The sequence below is a fragment of the Carassius auratus genome, chromosome 6 (genome assembly GCF_003368295.1).
Source record: "Carassius auratus strain Wakin chromosome 6, ASM336829v1, whole genome shotgun sequence".
In the NCBI taxonomy this organism is placed as follows: domain Eukaryota; kingdom Metazoa; phylum Chordata; class Actinopteri; order Cypriniformes; family Cyprinidae; genus Carassius; species Carassius auratus.
Window position 1 is genome coordinate 14654842 of NC_039248.1, and position 15153 is coordinate 14669994.

Genomic DNA, 15153 nt, shown 5'->3' on the forward strand with positions numbered 1-15153 from the left:
AGCTACTGATAAAACAAAAATGTAGACCACATTTAGGCCTGATCATTAGACTTATAATAGGGCTGATAAAACATTTGCTCCCAAGTAGCTCATTTCACCTTTTCTGTGCCATGTTCTGCAATTATAAAGAGTACAAATATAGGACCTCACAGAGGGATCTAAAAGGAGAAAGGACTGTACCAATGCATTATATATTATCTGAATTGAAGGTAACAGTCAGGGTTTACAATGTACAAATGGTTAAAAGGGGACATAAAAGAACCTCATTGTATTTAGATCAAAGCTCTGTCATAGAGCAAAGTGGTTTGACTTTCTTTTGTAAAATTATTGTTTTGTCTTTGATGAGAATGACATGCACTGGCGTAACATTACAGAACAATTTGACTTATTACTTTGAGGAAAGGGTAACACAGGGATACGGTGGATTGACTCCACCTTAGCCCAACAAACCAATCAAGCTCTCTTGAAATCTTGACCAGACTAGTTTTCTCAGTAGACGTCCTTTTAAGTGGCACTGTGATTTACCACATAGTAAACATAGTAGAACATACTATCTAAACATAGTAGAGCTGTAGTCAAGTCCAGCTTTGTCGAGTCCAAGTCAAGTCCAAGTCCAAAAGTTTTGAGTCCAAGTCAAGACCGAGTCCAAATGAGAGAAAAAAGGGTCCTCTTCAAGACCACATACTTAACTACTGATAATGTACTGTATGTGATGCGAGAGACAGCATATCTCCTATTCTAAGAAAATAATTTTACATTATTATTTGTAATGATCAAAAACCATGTGCAAAGTAACAACTCTGTAGGACAAGCTAGGACAAACTAGACCCTGGAGGGCCAATGTCCTGAAAAGTTTAGCTCCAACTGGCCTTAACACACCTATCTGGAAGATTCTAGTGTGTCTAGTAAGAGCCTGATTAGCTGGTTCAAGTGTCTATAATTAGGGTTGAAGCTAAAGGGGGCTTTACACAAGATCCCGGGCTCTATGCATAGGCAGTCCTGATGTGCCCCCATTTCCCCCACCCATGAAAATATTCATGTAAAATAAAACATATTTCAGATACATACTTTTCAAGGGCCCTCTCTTCCTTTGGGGCCCTGGTAATGAGTACTGGTTTTACCCCCAGTCCGACCCTGGGAGCTAAACTATAAAGGACACTGGGCCTCTAGATCAGAGTTTGGAGCTGTAAGGTCAAATAATTTTTATGTACTTTACCGTATTTTCCGGACTATAAGTCAAACTTTTTTTCATCGTTTGGCTGGTCCTGCGACTTATAGTCAGGTGTGACTTATTAATCTAAATTAATTTGACATGAACCGAGAGAAATGAACTAACAGAAAATATTACCATCTACAGCCGCGAGAGGGCGCTCTATGCTGCCAGAGATGCTGCTCAGTTCTCCTGTAGTCTACATTAAGCATATAGCGCCCTCTCGTGGCTGTGGACGGTAATGTTTTCTCCTGGTTCTTGGGTCTAAATAAATGCGACTTATATGTGTTTTTTTCCTCATCATGACGTATTTTTGGACTGATGCGACTTATGCTCAGGTGCGACTTATAGTCCGAAAAATACGGTATTTAATTTTATTTACTTTATAATGGCGCTTTTGCTGACATTATGTCTGTGGTCAAAAATTAAAATGACTGATACCTTGGCACAGTGCACACACACCTGCAAATCTCAGGATATGAAGCATTTTGTGCGGTCATGACTAGAACATGACTAGACGTTTGGCTCTACTGGGCATGCGCACATAAATACAGCCAAATTTTTGTCATACTGTACTAGGGCTTGCATTGACTAGTCGAGTGCTGTTGGAAACAATCGACTACTCCAGCATGCATTAACCATAATTTATACAAAGTGTTTGGAGGTACGAGGTGAATTTTAGGATTACAATATTTCTTGGAGCTGTTACTTTCTATGACCTTATCTTTGCTGCATGTAAAAATAAAATATTTAATGTAATAATTAGGGTTGTGCCTGAAGCCGAATACCTCGGAATGGCTCGGATAATGGCTTAAAAAATGAATAACGGACAAGGAATATTTCTGCTTGAATGCGCTGAAGCTGGCACAGTCTGGTGTTAACAGGTGAGCCAGGGGATCAGCGCAATATTATACAACAGACCTCTAAAGTCACGAGTGTGAAGTGAATGAATGTAAACTTTTTGAATGAAAAGAGTGCAAATTAAACACTGCATTGTTGTCGCCTCTCCGTGCATCTCTCAGAAATCAAAGCATTGCGAGAGTAAATTTACCTATAATAATACATAATAAACGTTATATTATTTGTGAATATTTTAAAGGCAATGATTTAAAGATAGGCTATGATATCATAGCCTGCGCGTCTCAGTCTCTCAAAAACCAAACAGTTCTCTCTCAAGAGTATGCTAATAATCAGCTTAGATGCGGATACATTTTCTAGTTGTCCTACATGTTTGCATCTTTACCTTTTGCTGGTTTGCGCGGCACACACACATTGGTTTAGTGAAGTTCACTAAACATTAAGACTCGCTAAAAGTGTTCTGCGTAATGAAAATGTGCGCATTAATTCAGTCATGTTCAAATGATCACTAAACGTTTATCATGTCATCTCTCTGCTTGCATGATACATATTATTTTAGAAATTAATAATTATTTAGGTTAACACGACATACTTATTCAGTGATAACTACGAAAAAAGGATTTAAAAAATCATATAGGTCTTATCAAGTATGTACGACGTTGTATCCGAATGCAGATACGAAAAATGTTGTTACAGATACAAATAATGGCTGTTACATGAAAATTTATATACACCCTCTCATCCTCAACACCTCCCCCACTCAAAACATCCTTTCATCATATCATCCTTTCTTCAGCCACTGTCAGGGCCGCCTCTCTTCTACAGGCGCCTCCACACCTGTGCATTCCGTGATGGAGCCACATGAGAAACTCCTGCTCTCATAACCCTACGATACCAGCAGACTGGCTTGCAAAGCACCTCCGCACTCCTATCAAGAACCTGACATAGTCGACAGGCCACTAGCTATAAGAGCTGTATACGGCTGCAATACCCTAAGTAGACTTCAGCAGTTAATATGGTGGTTGCCCGGGTGATTCTGAACAGCCTCCGGAATTAAGTTCCTACAATTCACAGTCAAGAGCAGTCTCCACAGCATTATGAAATGTGTCCCATAGTCATAATATAACATCCTTGGGGGTTAGAATAGTCCGATTCTACTCATCTGCCCAGACGATGCAGTAGAAATTGGAAACATAAACAAGGGACGATTATGTTTGGCAGTTATGCAATTCATGCATAGGCCAACTTAATCTACTCAACAACAACTCCTCCTCCGAGCAACTCCTATACCACGACTCCTTAATCTCGTAAACCGACTCTAGTCTCGTTTCCCATTCCAGAAGTTAGACTTGGCTCCGGAATAAACATGCATCTCTCGCCGGTCATACCACTGACCAAACACCAAATAGGCTTCCCAAAAAGCCATTCTTATTCGCCTTGCTCCAAGCATGATCTTCACGATACCTCTCCGGCCGGAACTGTCTCAAAGCTTCCTTCCCATCAACTGACCCACTGTATATCTTCAACTTAACATCTCACTCTCATTCCTTCTTCAGATCCACACGTGCATTTAAACCTACTTGAGGGATCAACTATTCCATCGAATAACCACTGGCTGCGATTGCCCAGCTCCTCTCTTTCCAACACATTCATATTTAAAAGCTTTCGAAAAACAGAAACCCACATTAACCATCTAACGCCTGAACTAATCAGCATCTGGATCCTCTCCGTACGAACAGGCATACTGAGCTCACGTATCTCAACTCTTCACAACTTTGGGGGTCTTCATTGTCTGGCCTAAATATATGATAGAGACGGTACCCCCACCCTGAGTCTTCCTGAGCCATCAATTCAAGATGCCCTGATCAACCTGACCATCATCCCATTCCCTCGACCCCTTCATCCTCTTTCTACTCTTCCCCAGTTGCATAGCTGGTTTGTGGCGTGGTCCTAGCTAGTGAATTATAAAGTTGTTAAAATTTACATATGTAATTGTTGCATAAGGCTATACATTAATAAGCAGTTATTGATAAAAAAATTATTAATTTAATGCGTTTTCATTTACAATAGCATGAACCATGAGTAATCGAGTAACTCAAGCATTTTTTAAATAAAAAAATCAACTAGTAGAAATCAGTAGTCTTGCAACCCCTATACTGTAAAACATTAATTAGTATTTCATTATTGTAAAGGGTACGTTTAAAGCTATCTAGGTGTTGACATAAATAAAACACAATATAACAGGTAGAAAATTAAATTAGAAACATCTCAACTTTTCAGAAGCAGCAAGTGCACCTCTGGACATGCACATCCTTTCCCGGAACAAAATTGAAAGCTAAGCCAAGACGGAGAAACAGATGATCATACCTGTACAAGGATAGCCATTTTATCTTACTGTTTGCTTCGTGATGAGAGGAATAATTCACTCCAAAAAGATGTGTTTCTTCAGAAAAAAAATAATGAAGCACTTTATTCAGCAGAGATCATAAACATGAGTAAGTCTCTTTTTGTTTATTTATATACTTGTACTAGTTTTCACTTAACGTTTAAACATTTTACTAGTTAGACTTTTTCCAAAGACTTTTTCCAAACTATAATTCCTGACTAAATTTATGATCAAGTGAAATATTATTATTATTAAAGTTTCAATAACAATATGCAATACTATACCATTCAAAAGCTTGATTTAAATAATATAAATGTAACAAATAAAGATAACTGTAAAAAATGTAACAAACAATGGTGTTCTTTCAATTTATCCCCCCTAAAAAACCTGAAAAATATTCTCAGCTCTTTTCAACATAAAAAAATAAAATAAATAATAATAATAATACTAATAATAACAATAAATGTTTTTTTTTTTGTAGAAAATAATATTGTTAAAATGATTTCTGAAGGATTTTGTGACTGGAGTAATGATGCAAAAAAAAAAAAAAAAAAAGTTTGAAAGTCAGCTTTGAATTGTTCCTGATAAACTGTTTAACTGCACTCCCAAGTGGATATTAAATTATGTTGTGGGATAATGATATATATTCTAAATAAACTACAAACATACAATTATATACATTTATTTTGTCCTCACATTCTTCCTTGTTACTCCTCCCTCTCAGTGGCACAGCTGACTGAAAGGCTGATTATGCAGCTCATTATGCAGGCCTTTGTCTTCTCAGGTGTAAATCACAACGATATTCATGATAGTTGACCCCTACTCACATATGACTTTTACCAACAAAAAGTGTCTTAGAAAATTTAAATCAATATATTGTTTTCTGTAAGTGAGTAAACAAGATGATTTTCACATAATTTAGAAAGCAAAATTCTATGCTACAAGTTCCAGTTCTCAAAAGTTCCGGGAACCAATGTTCTGTATGTGTTTTATGACCTTATTCAAGTGATTTAACATTTTTTGTTTTTCACCAACCACGCATAATATTTGTATTTTTTTAATACAATCATGTATTAACATGCTGCTCACATATTATTATATCCCAGTTTGTGCTGATTACAGTGATATTAGACTTACCCATTTTGATATTTATAAGAAACTGAAAAAAGCACACTTCTCCAGGCCCCCAAAATACCCTTAGACCTCAGAGGGTTAAATTAATCTATTAGCAGAGCTACTGCAATGGGTTTTTAGTGTTGGAAATCCATTTATTTTTTGCTGAAACTCCTGCGACTTCATGGAGAGCGGGTCATGGTTGCCTAACAACAGCAGACACCACTGGAGCGCAAGCGCAGGCTACAGAGTGCTTTGGAAAAAAGGAGAGTGGCGCGCCTAGCGTTTCCACATGTTTTCAGTCGCGACATCATGCAAATCTTGTTTTGTTTTGAAGGAGAAATGTATTTTATTTTTTTTGCTGTACTTGGTCGAGACCAACTAGCACATTTGGCGAGTCCAATGGGCAAGTCCGAGACAAGTCAGAGTGCAAACGGAACGAGTCTGAGACAAGTCTGAGATGATAGAAAAATTGTAAACTCACTACTGAAAAGGTTAATTTTAGGGCATTATTTTGATTTTTTTTTCGTGATTTGTGAAAAATATTAATGCTGCATCGAAAATTGCAAAAGTAACTCTGATTATCTTTCTGGAACTGGACAATGCAGTATTTTTTTTTTATTCACCTTTTCTCTGTGTAAAAACACCAAAGAAATCAAGTCGTGGAATTTTTTACGCAAAGAAAGAAGGCGTAACTTTGATTCCCTTTCGATACTTCACTCATACTGCGTATGGGGAAAAGCTCCTTTTTTCCTCGATACTGAAGCCTTTTTTTCAATAATGCAGTGCAACTGCACTGCCATTGGTTTAATCTGTAAACTTTTTTAAACCAATGACAGCGCTGCGGTGATGCAGCGTGCCAAAGCCCGCCAAAATGAGCGGGGTGAATGGCTATATAAGCAGGCAATCGCCAGAGGAAATCAGATCTTACTCCTTCAGCGACGACTTCACTTCGCTGGATCTTTGCTGAACGCCTTCGTCTGGAACGAGCTCTCGCCATCGAAGAGGCACCGCAGCGGACCAGCTGAGACCTGCCGACCGCCTGCAGTGCCGGCGTTCTCACAGACAGTCACTCTTAGGCCGATCTCGCGCCGCCCGCTTCCCGCTCCTGGCCGCTTCTCAGCGATCTCCTGCCGCCATCCGGCGATCACAAAAGAGCTTTTTCCAGCGGTTTTCACCGCTCTAAAAGAGCGTTTCTAACGCCATTTTAACGGCAGCGGCCATGCCGCGCCACAGCTGTGGCACATGCAGAGCCCCTCTGCATGATGACGACGGCCATGGTGAGTGGTGATATTCATGATAGTTGACCCCTACTCACATATGACTTTTACCATATGTGCTGAGGCTGTACTCACTGAGACTTCATGCTGCTTTTGTGAGAGCATGAGTCTCGCCTCTCTGCACTCGCGGATTGCTTTCTTTAATGAAAGCAATCCCGCCCCTCTCGCCCCCCGTCTTTTTCCTCCCGCGAGCCGGCCAGGAAAAGACAGCTCAGCGCCTGGATTTGGGTGAGCTCACGCCGGCTCAGCTCCCGCGTACCTCACCCTCTCCAATGAGAGAGCTGTCCCCAGAGTGATCCTGCTTTTCGCGACTTTCGCAGCGCCAAGGATTTGGCCCTGCACGCCACAAAAGCCACGGCCCAGGCCATCGGACGAACCATGGCCAACCTGGTTGTGCTGGAGCGCCACCTCTGGCTCAACCTAACAGAGATTAAGGAGAGCGACAAAGTGGCCTTTCTCGATGCCCCAGTCTCTCCATCCGGTCTCTTCGGGCCAGCCGTAGAAGGGTTTACAGAGTGCTTCACTGCAGCACAGAAGTCATCCCAAGCCATGCGACACTTCCTGCCCAAGCGATCCACCTCTGCCCCGAGTCGCCCCAGGACTGCGTCGACTCAGCACCAGAGCAAACCTGTCCCTTCTACCCCCCAAAGGATTATGCTGGACCCGACGCCCTCTAAATCCTCCTGATCGTTGGGGAAGAAAGAGGAAGGGGCAAAGTCCCCCCACGGCCGGACCACCCCAGAAGCTCTCTCACCGGCCTGCTGTGCGACCTGGGCCCACCGTTGCTGCGTCCACGCAAAGCGCCGTTGTTATGGCGAACACAATAAATATTTCACATTTTCAAAAAGAGAGCAGTTTTCCTCTTCCACACTCGTCAGTGTTCAGGCTCTTAATCAGCGGCCTGCCATCCGACACTATCCAGCCTCTTGTCACGCGGGCCGAGGCCTGGCAGGCCATCCCCGGAGTGTCCAAGTGGGTGTTGGGGATAATAAAACACGGCTACTCACTGCAGTTCGCCCGAAGACCCCCGCGGGGTTTTTGCGGGGTGATTCCCATCTTGGTAGAGCCGGACGGCGCTCAGGTCCTCCGCACCGAAGTGATGACGCTGTTAAGGAAGGGAGCCATAGAGATAGTTCCTCCCTCAGAAAGCGGATCGGGGTTCTACAGCCATTATTTCCTTGTCCCCAAGAATGATGGCGGTCTCAGACCCATCTTAGACCTCAGACACCTGAACCTCTCCCTCATGAAATGGAAGTTCAGGATGTTGACATTGAAGCAGATCCTCATGCAGATTTGCCCAGAGGACTGGTTCTTCTCGCTGGACCTGAAAGATGCTTACTTTCACATCCAGATAGCCCCCCATCACAGATGATTCTTGAGATTCGCGTTCGAGGGTGTGGCTTACCATCATACAGTCCTTCCCGTTGGGCTGTCTCTACCTCCCCGCACTTTCACAAGTGCATGAACCAGGTGCTTTCCCCTCTGAGACAAATGGGAATCTGCATTCTGAACTATCTCGACGACTGGCTTATTCTAGCCCAGTCACGAACCGAGCTAGACCACAACAGATCCATAATCCTGAGCCACTTAGAGTGCCTAGGACTCAGGGTCAGTTTCGCTAAGAGCTCACTGCTCCCCAGCCAACGTATTACGTTCCTGGGAGCAGTTTTCGACTCAGTCAATATGAGGGCAGTCATATCACTAGAGTGCACTCTGGTACTTCAGCAGCTCACGGCCTCTGTCAGGAACAAAGCCTGTTTCCCTCTGAAGTTCTCTGAAGAGGATGCTAGGGCTGATGGTTTCCGCCTCCCCAGTTTTACAGCTCGGCGTCCTACGAATGCGGCCCCTGCAATACTGGCTGAAACTCTGGGTCCCACCTCATGCTTGGTGGCACGGCCGCTTTCGCATCAGGGTCAACCAGGCCTGTCTACCAGCCCTGGAGCCTTGTACCCCTACAGGGGGTTTCCAGAAGGATGGTGCTCTCAACAGATGTGTCCAACCTGGGTTGGGGTGCTCTGTGCTTTGGCAGACCAGCCTTCGGCTTGTGGTCGCACGAGGAAAGCCATCTCCATATCAACTGCCTCGAGATGCTGGCAGTGGAACGAGCCCTTCAATTCTTTCAGGCGATCCTGGAAGGGCGCCACATCCTAGTCCAGTCGGACAGCATGACAGTGGTGTCCTACATAAATCACCAAGGCAGCCTTTCGTCCAGCCGCCTCTGCGCACTGGCAAAGCGCCTCTTGGAATGGGCATTACCCAGGTTGCGATTGCTCAAGGCGACACACAAGACGAACCTGGCAAGACGAATCTGGGAGCAGACATGCTTTTGCGGAGCAATGTCCCCTCGGACAAATGGATGCTCCATCCCCAGACGGTTCTCAAAATCTGGGAGATTTTCGGGAAGGCAGAGGTCGACCTCTTTGCCTCAGAAAGCAACTCTCATTGCCCAACTTATTTTTCAAAGGAAACAGATGCGCTGACCCACAACTGGCCCAGCCTCCTTCTTTATGCTTTCCCCCCGATCGCTCTGATCCCTCAGGTCATCAGATGAGTCAGGGAAGACGGGCACAGAGTCCTCCTAGTGGCCCCACTCTGGAGGAGCCCAGTTTGCGAAGTTGGCGAACAGGACAATCTGGCATCCACAGCCAGAACTCTGGGCTCTGCATGTATGGTCCCTCGATGGGAGCCTCTGAGCCTCCCCGGGGACGTGCTACACACCATTGATCAGGCAAGAGCCCCGTCTACAAGATGCCTCTACGCCCAGAAATGGTCGGTCTTTGTTTTACTCTCAATTATCTTCTGGACCCCAGGGTGTTCAAGATAAGTCTTGTCGTTCCCTACCGTGGCACGGCGCGGTTGAATTCGTTCCCCATACGCAGTATGAGTGAAGTATCGAAAGGGAACGTACTCGGTTCCATGAGATACGGAATGAGTACTGCGTTATATGCCGTGCCACGAGGCTGCGGGTTCAGTGTCGTCGCTTCAGTCGTATGACCTGATTTCCTCTGGCGATTGCCTGCTTATATAGCCATTCGCCCCGCCCATTTTGGCGGGCTTTGGCGAGCTGCATTGCCACAGGCTCCCGCAGCTACGCAGCGCTGTCATTGGTTTAAAAAAGTTTACAGATTAAACCAATGGCAGTGCAGTTGCACTGCGTTATTGAAAAAAGGCTTCAGTATTGAGGAAAAAAGGAGGTTTTCCCCATACGCAGTATGAGTGAAGTATCGAAAGGGAACCGAGGTTACGTTCGTAACAGAGTATGTTCTTGCTGTAGTATTGTTGTTGCCACCACCATGTTTTGGAGATGCTGTGTGTTTCATTGTGAAAGCAAAACTACTTTGTTTAGTCTTCCAAAAGAGCACACAACTAGAAATCAGTGGTTAAGCTGTATTTACAATTCAACCCAAATATTCAGATATGTGCAGTACATTTTATGGAGGCCTGTTTCCTAAACCTGGGAGAGTAGCATACAATGCTGTCTGTGCACAAAGGCTGTTTCTAAAGTGGGGCAATTCCAACTTTGCAAAGACAGTCTGGAGCTTCTGACTCACAGCCTGTAAGTATGTTTTCATATTTAAAGAATTTGCCACTGATGATTCAAAGGCGAGTTTGGAGCAGTGTAAAACAGAGTTTGTTTTTCATTTCTCCGATTACAAATGCAAACATTGCTTTATGTTTACGCGACATGATTTTTGCCTCATCGTCCTGGGACACGCATCACAGTATGATAAGGGGCTTAACATTTCCGTCACAACGCAGTGATGACATTCTCCATAGAAAAGGTCCAAAGTATGTTACTTCTCGAGTGTCACAATGTTGAAGAATGTTATTTTTTGTAAACCTGTTAAAATATGCTGTAACAAGGTTGTTTTTGTTTTTACATTTTGTTAATTCTCACATTATCTGTCTAGTTTTGGTTCTTTGAGGACAATTTCACTGGTATTATTAGTTCCAGTGTCCTTGGTTTGAGATTGGTTAATTGATTAGTGCTTTGTCCTATGTATTTAAACTCCCTGTTTGGTTCAGTTTATTGTCTGTTTTTGTCAGGTTGGTTAGTGTTCCTGCATTTAACTTGTTACTAGTTCTGGACTGATATATGCTGCTTGCCAGTAGATCCTTACCTCAACTCTGTCCTGCTCATCCAAGCAATTGTGACAGTTATTAAATTATATGTTTGATAATTTTATCAAATAGTTGTAAAACTCATTTTATGGATTTGATTCTGCCATGGCTCTCTATGGCAAATTATAAGCCACAAACCTATTTATATCCATTTAATTTCTGTCAACTGATTATGCACAGGTAATGAGCAACCAATCATTGTAATTGCTGATATAATGTTCACATGCTGTTATTTTCACAGCTCTTCATTATTCATCTACACTTTTCACACTCCCCATACACTCTTTCACACTAACAAGTGCATAATTTATTTGTATGTGGTGCAAAACTCATCTGTTGAGTATGTGTGTTGGTAGGTATGTGCTGCTATTTCAAGGGGTCTCCACCGGTTGATATGACAGCTCTGCCACATTCACGAGAGACAGTTGGACCCCAACATGATGCAATCTCAGCCACATTCCATTTCTGCTGTTCCTTCACGTTGTTTTTCATTTATTCCACTTACAAATTTCTCTTCTATCTTTGTTTCCCACTCCCATCATCCTCTCTGCTTCCGAGTTAATTTTTCATTTGTATCACTTTCTGTATATATATAGTAAGGGAAACAGGTCAATTTAGCTCAAAGGGAATCATTTAAGATTTTAAAGGGAATTTGAACAGAATCACTGTTTAACGGCTGATCACTGAGATGCCCTGTGATTCACTGAACGAGCCGTTTAACATCAAATCTGCGCTGGATATTAATATCCAAACTATAGTGAAAACACTATCAATTAGCACAGTAACAAGATCAGCAGTTTAAGACATTAACTTGTAAGCACAAAACACAAGATACTTCTCTTTTCAATATGAATAAGGCTTTATTAGATAAATCTAAGTCATATAAACTAATCTAACACATAAACGCACGCACTCACACATTCACACAAGTTGCAGGAAGATCTAAAGTTAGGGAAAGATGAGTTTAAGAGAATGGAAATATGGAATCCCAAGTTTACAGCAATATGTTAAATTGCCTAGACATGAACAACCATCAATCACGTAATTAGCCCTCACATTTAGTTCCTCAATGAGGTTAAAATTATATTAGATACACAAGTAAAGGTCACAGTCTGGAGGTTACTTGCGTCTCCTGTGAAAAGGGAGTCCCCTTTGTTGTCCGATGTCGCTGATTGGCTGTAAGTTCAGTAGTCGCTGAAGTGACATCTTGGGAAACCCGTGTTTGGGCGTTGGCTGAAGATGGAGTTGTGTGGCTGGTTGAAGTTGAACGCGCAGATGAGGTCAGATGGCATTACAAAACTTAACTCAGAACATGAAACTCTCAAACGGAAAAGAAAAGAAATAAAGTTTGACGAGACTAAGTTGTGTTTCTTCTCATCGTGGCTAAGTAGCAGCAGGCGTGCAGGCTGAAGCACGCTGCAACCGCGCTCAAAGAACAGTGATGACAAACAGCATGGCTAAAAGCTAAAGCTAAGAAGCAAAGCTAAAAGCTAAAACTAAAAACAGACATGACTAATAGCAGAAGCATAGCTAGAGACTAAAAGCTAGAGACTAAGAGCAAGATTTTATGGTGTCCTGAGTATTTAAACTGGCCTGTTGGCCACACCTCAACTGTTGTCTTGACCAATCAGATATTGTCTTGGCTCGGGGGCATCATAAATCATATGTTTATCTTACTAAGCATGTGGTCCGAATTTTCCCACTCTTGCAGGGTCTAATTTTGGACATGATTCCTATAACCAGAATATGATACATGTGACGAATAAATGATTGTCTGGTCAATTTCTAGCAAGCAGATTCAATTATATAGATACTAGACATGACTATGTATCCTTAAGCTATCAAATAGTTATTAAAAGACATACACAATAAGTGATTATAACATGATAGTCGAATGTGTGGGTTACACATAAATGAATAGGGAGTGAAGCAATGGACTGATTCATTTATAAGTCTTTTTGAGTTCATTCTGGTCCACATATGTTTACAAAAGACAGTTTCTTTGCCATTCTCTTGACAAATATTTCGGTCCCACTTTATATTAGGTGGCCTTAACTACTTACATGTACTTACATAAAAAAATAAGTAAAATGTACTTATTGTGTTCATATTGTATTGTAAAACACTTTTGCTGCTATTGAGGTGGGATAGGGGTAAGGTTAGGGAGAGGGTTGGAGGTATGGGTAAGTTTAAGGGTGGGTTAAGGTGTAAAGTATGGGTCAACAGTGTAATTATAAATGTAATTACAGAAATTAAATACAGATGTAATTACATGTAGTTTTTTTTTTCCAAATATAAGTACAATGTAAAAACATGTATGTACACAATAAGTACATTGTACTAAATTATTAATTTAAATGTAAGTACATAGTAGTTAAGGCCACTTAATATAAAGTGGGTCCAATATTTCTGTGGAGACCAGAGGTTCAAAGCTCCCCTTTAGGAATTTCAGTCTGGCTCTGCGGGGAGGGGGAAGTGTTTAAGGAAGTGTTTAACTCTCATAGGTTTACATGTGACGTCCGACGTTGCATCTCACTTACGAACAACAAATTTGACAATCTCTTCTCTGAATTTAAATTGTCAATAATTGTTTCTTTTATGCACCAATGTTAATGGATTTCAGTGTTCACGGGTTTGTGGTCCATCAGTGCGTTCCAGGAGCGTTGCGTCTACAGCAGTGCAGCGATCGTTTACGTACCAAGTAGCGGACTGCAAATGCGTCCTGTGTGAAAGCACAATGAGTATGAGTCAATGCTGCTTCTGCACCACATACGAAATGCACACAGACTGCATACACACTGCAGACGGATTATGTGTGAAACAGGCGTGCATCTTTTCGAGGTTTCCATTGGGAAGCTTCTTTTAAAAAAAAAAATTCCCTGAAGCAAACCCGGCGGCATCTTAGCTGCATCCACGTTAGCACGTCACGTTTGATGTGAAATTTCACAGTAGGCATACACACAGGTTTAAAGACTAGTTCTCACCCCCTAACAGATTTGGCTAGGTATACATCTGTTCTAAAATATCAAGTCATCATAGCTTGCATAGTATAGACCCAGCTCCCAACCCAACTTTGAGAATAGATTAACGGCGATATTTTATATTTTTTCGATAAGAGCCTCACGTTAACACAGCACTTTAACGCCGATAATGGCCCACCACTAGTATATAAGAAGAAAAGGAGCTTGGCCAGCAAAATTCTCAGGGAATTTAAGATAAATTTCATATAGTTTTAGGATTAAGATGATGAGAAGATGATGTGGCAGAAAAAAAACAGGATAATAAACCATAGGGAAGCTTTTTGTCAAGTCAAGCCAGGCATGGCAAAAATACTGAAGGATGAGAAGAGAAAGACCTAAACCTTTACATATTGACAAAAAGCATAGGTCAAATTGTAAGAATGAGAATTAGACTGGAGTTATCATCTGAATCTTATGAAAGGGTTTTGAAAATGCGAGCTACACAAATCAAGCATACAGTCATGCAGACTCCTTAGACACACATTTAATAGAATTTGGCTGTATACTTTCTGTTTTACATTCCTAAAGAAATTATTTCCTGACGTACACAAAGACCAGATCTGAAACCCATTAAACACAGGATGAATTGGGACCAAATCAGAGTCAAACCCCATGTCCAAACGTGACTACATGACCTCACAGATGCTCGATGGGTCTCTATTGGGTCTCAATGGCAGCAAATAGTGACAGAGTTTCTGGAAGATCCAAGGTTGTTTTAGAAACCGTGGGAAGACCAACTCCTTATTAAAGTAAATTTTTGACTGTAAAAAATAAATATTGTTACTTTTACATTTTGGCCATGGAGTGTATAAACATTTTACAATAGAACAATTGTTGGTACCGAACATGGGTGACTGCAGGATATCATTTGATGCTACGCACATATACAGAGCATTTATTTAATTAATTTTAGACTTAGCCTTATTGTGCTGGGGCATTTTTGCCCAGTTTGCACCCATTAATTTCAGACCCCTGTCCAGGGTTATGTAATGCAGTGAGAGAACAGTCCAAACAAATGCAATCTTATTTGGCCAATTCACTGAAAAGAGAGAATTTACTCAAAAGAATGATTGAATCACGAATGATTGGCATTGCTGCTTCAGTCAACCCAAACAACAACTGCTGAAAATTTAATGGAAGTGTTTCTCAGGTCAATCAAAGCAC

The 15153-nt window shown here is 41.8% G+C and overlaps 1 protein-coding gene across 1 annotated transcript in view; it reads left to right on the plus strand.

Annotated features, from left to right (window-relative positions):
- usp43a (ubiquitin specific peptidase 43a) overlaps positions 1–15153 on the plus strand; it is a 106798-nt gene that overhangs the window by 42989 nt on the left and 48656 nt on the right. The window lies entirely within an intron of this gene.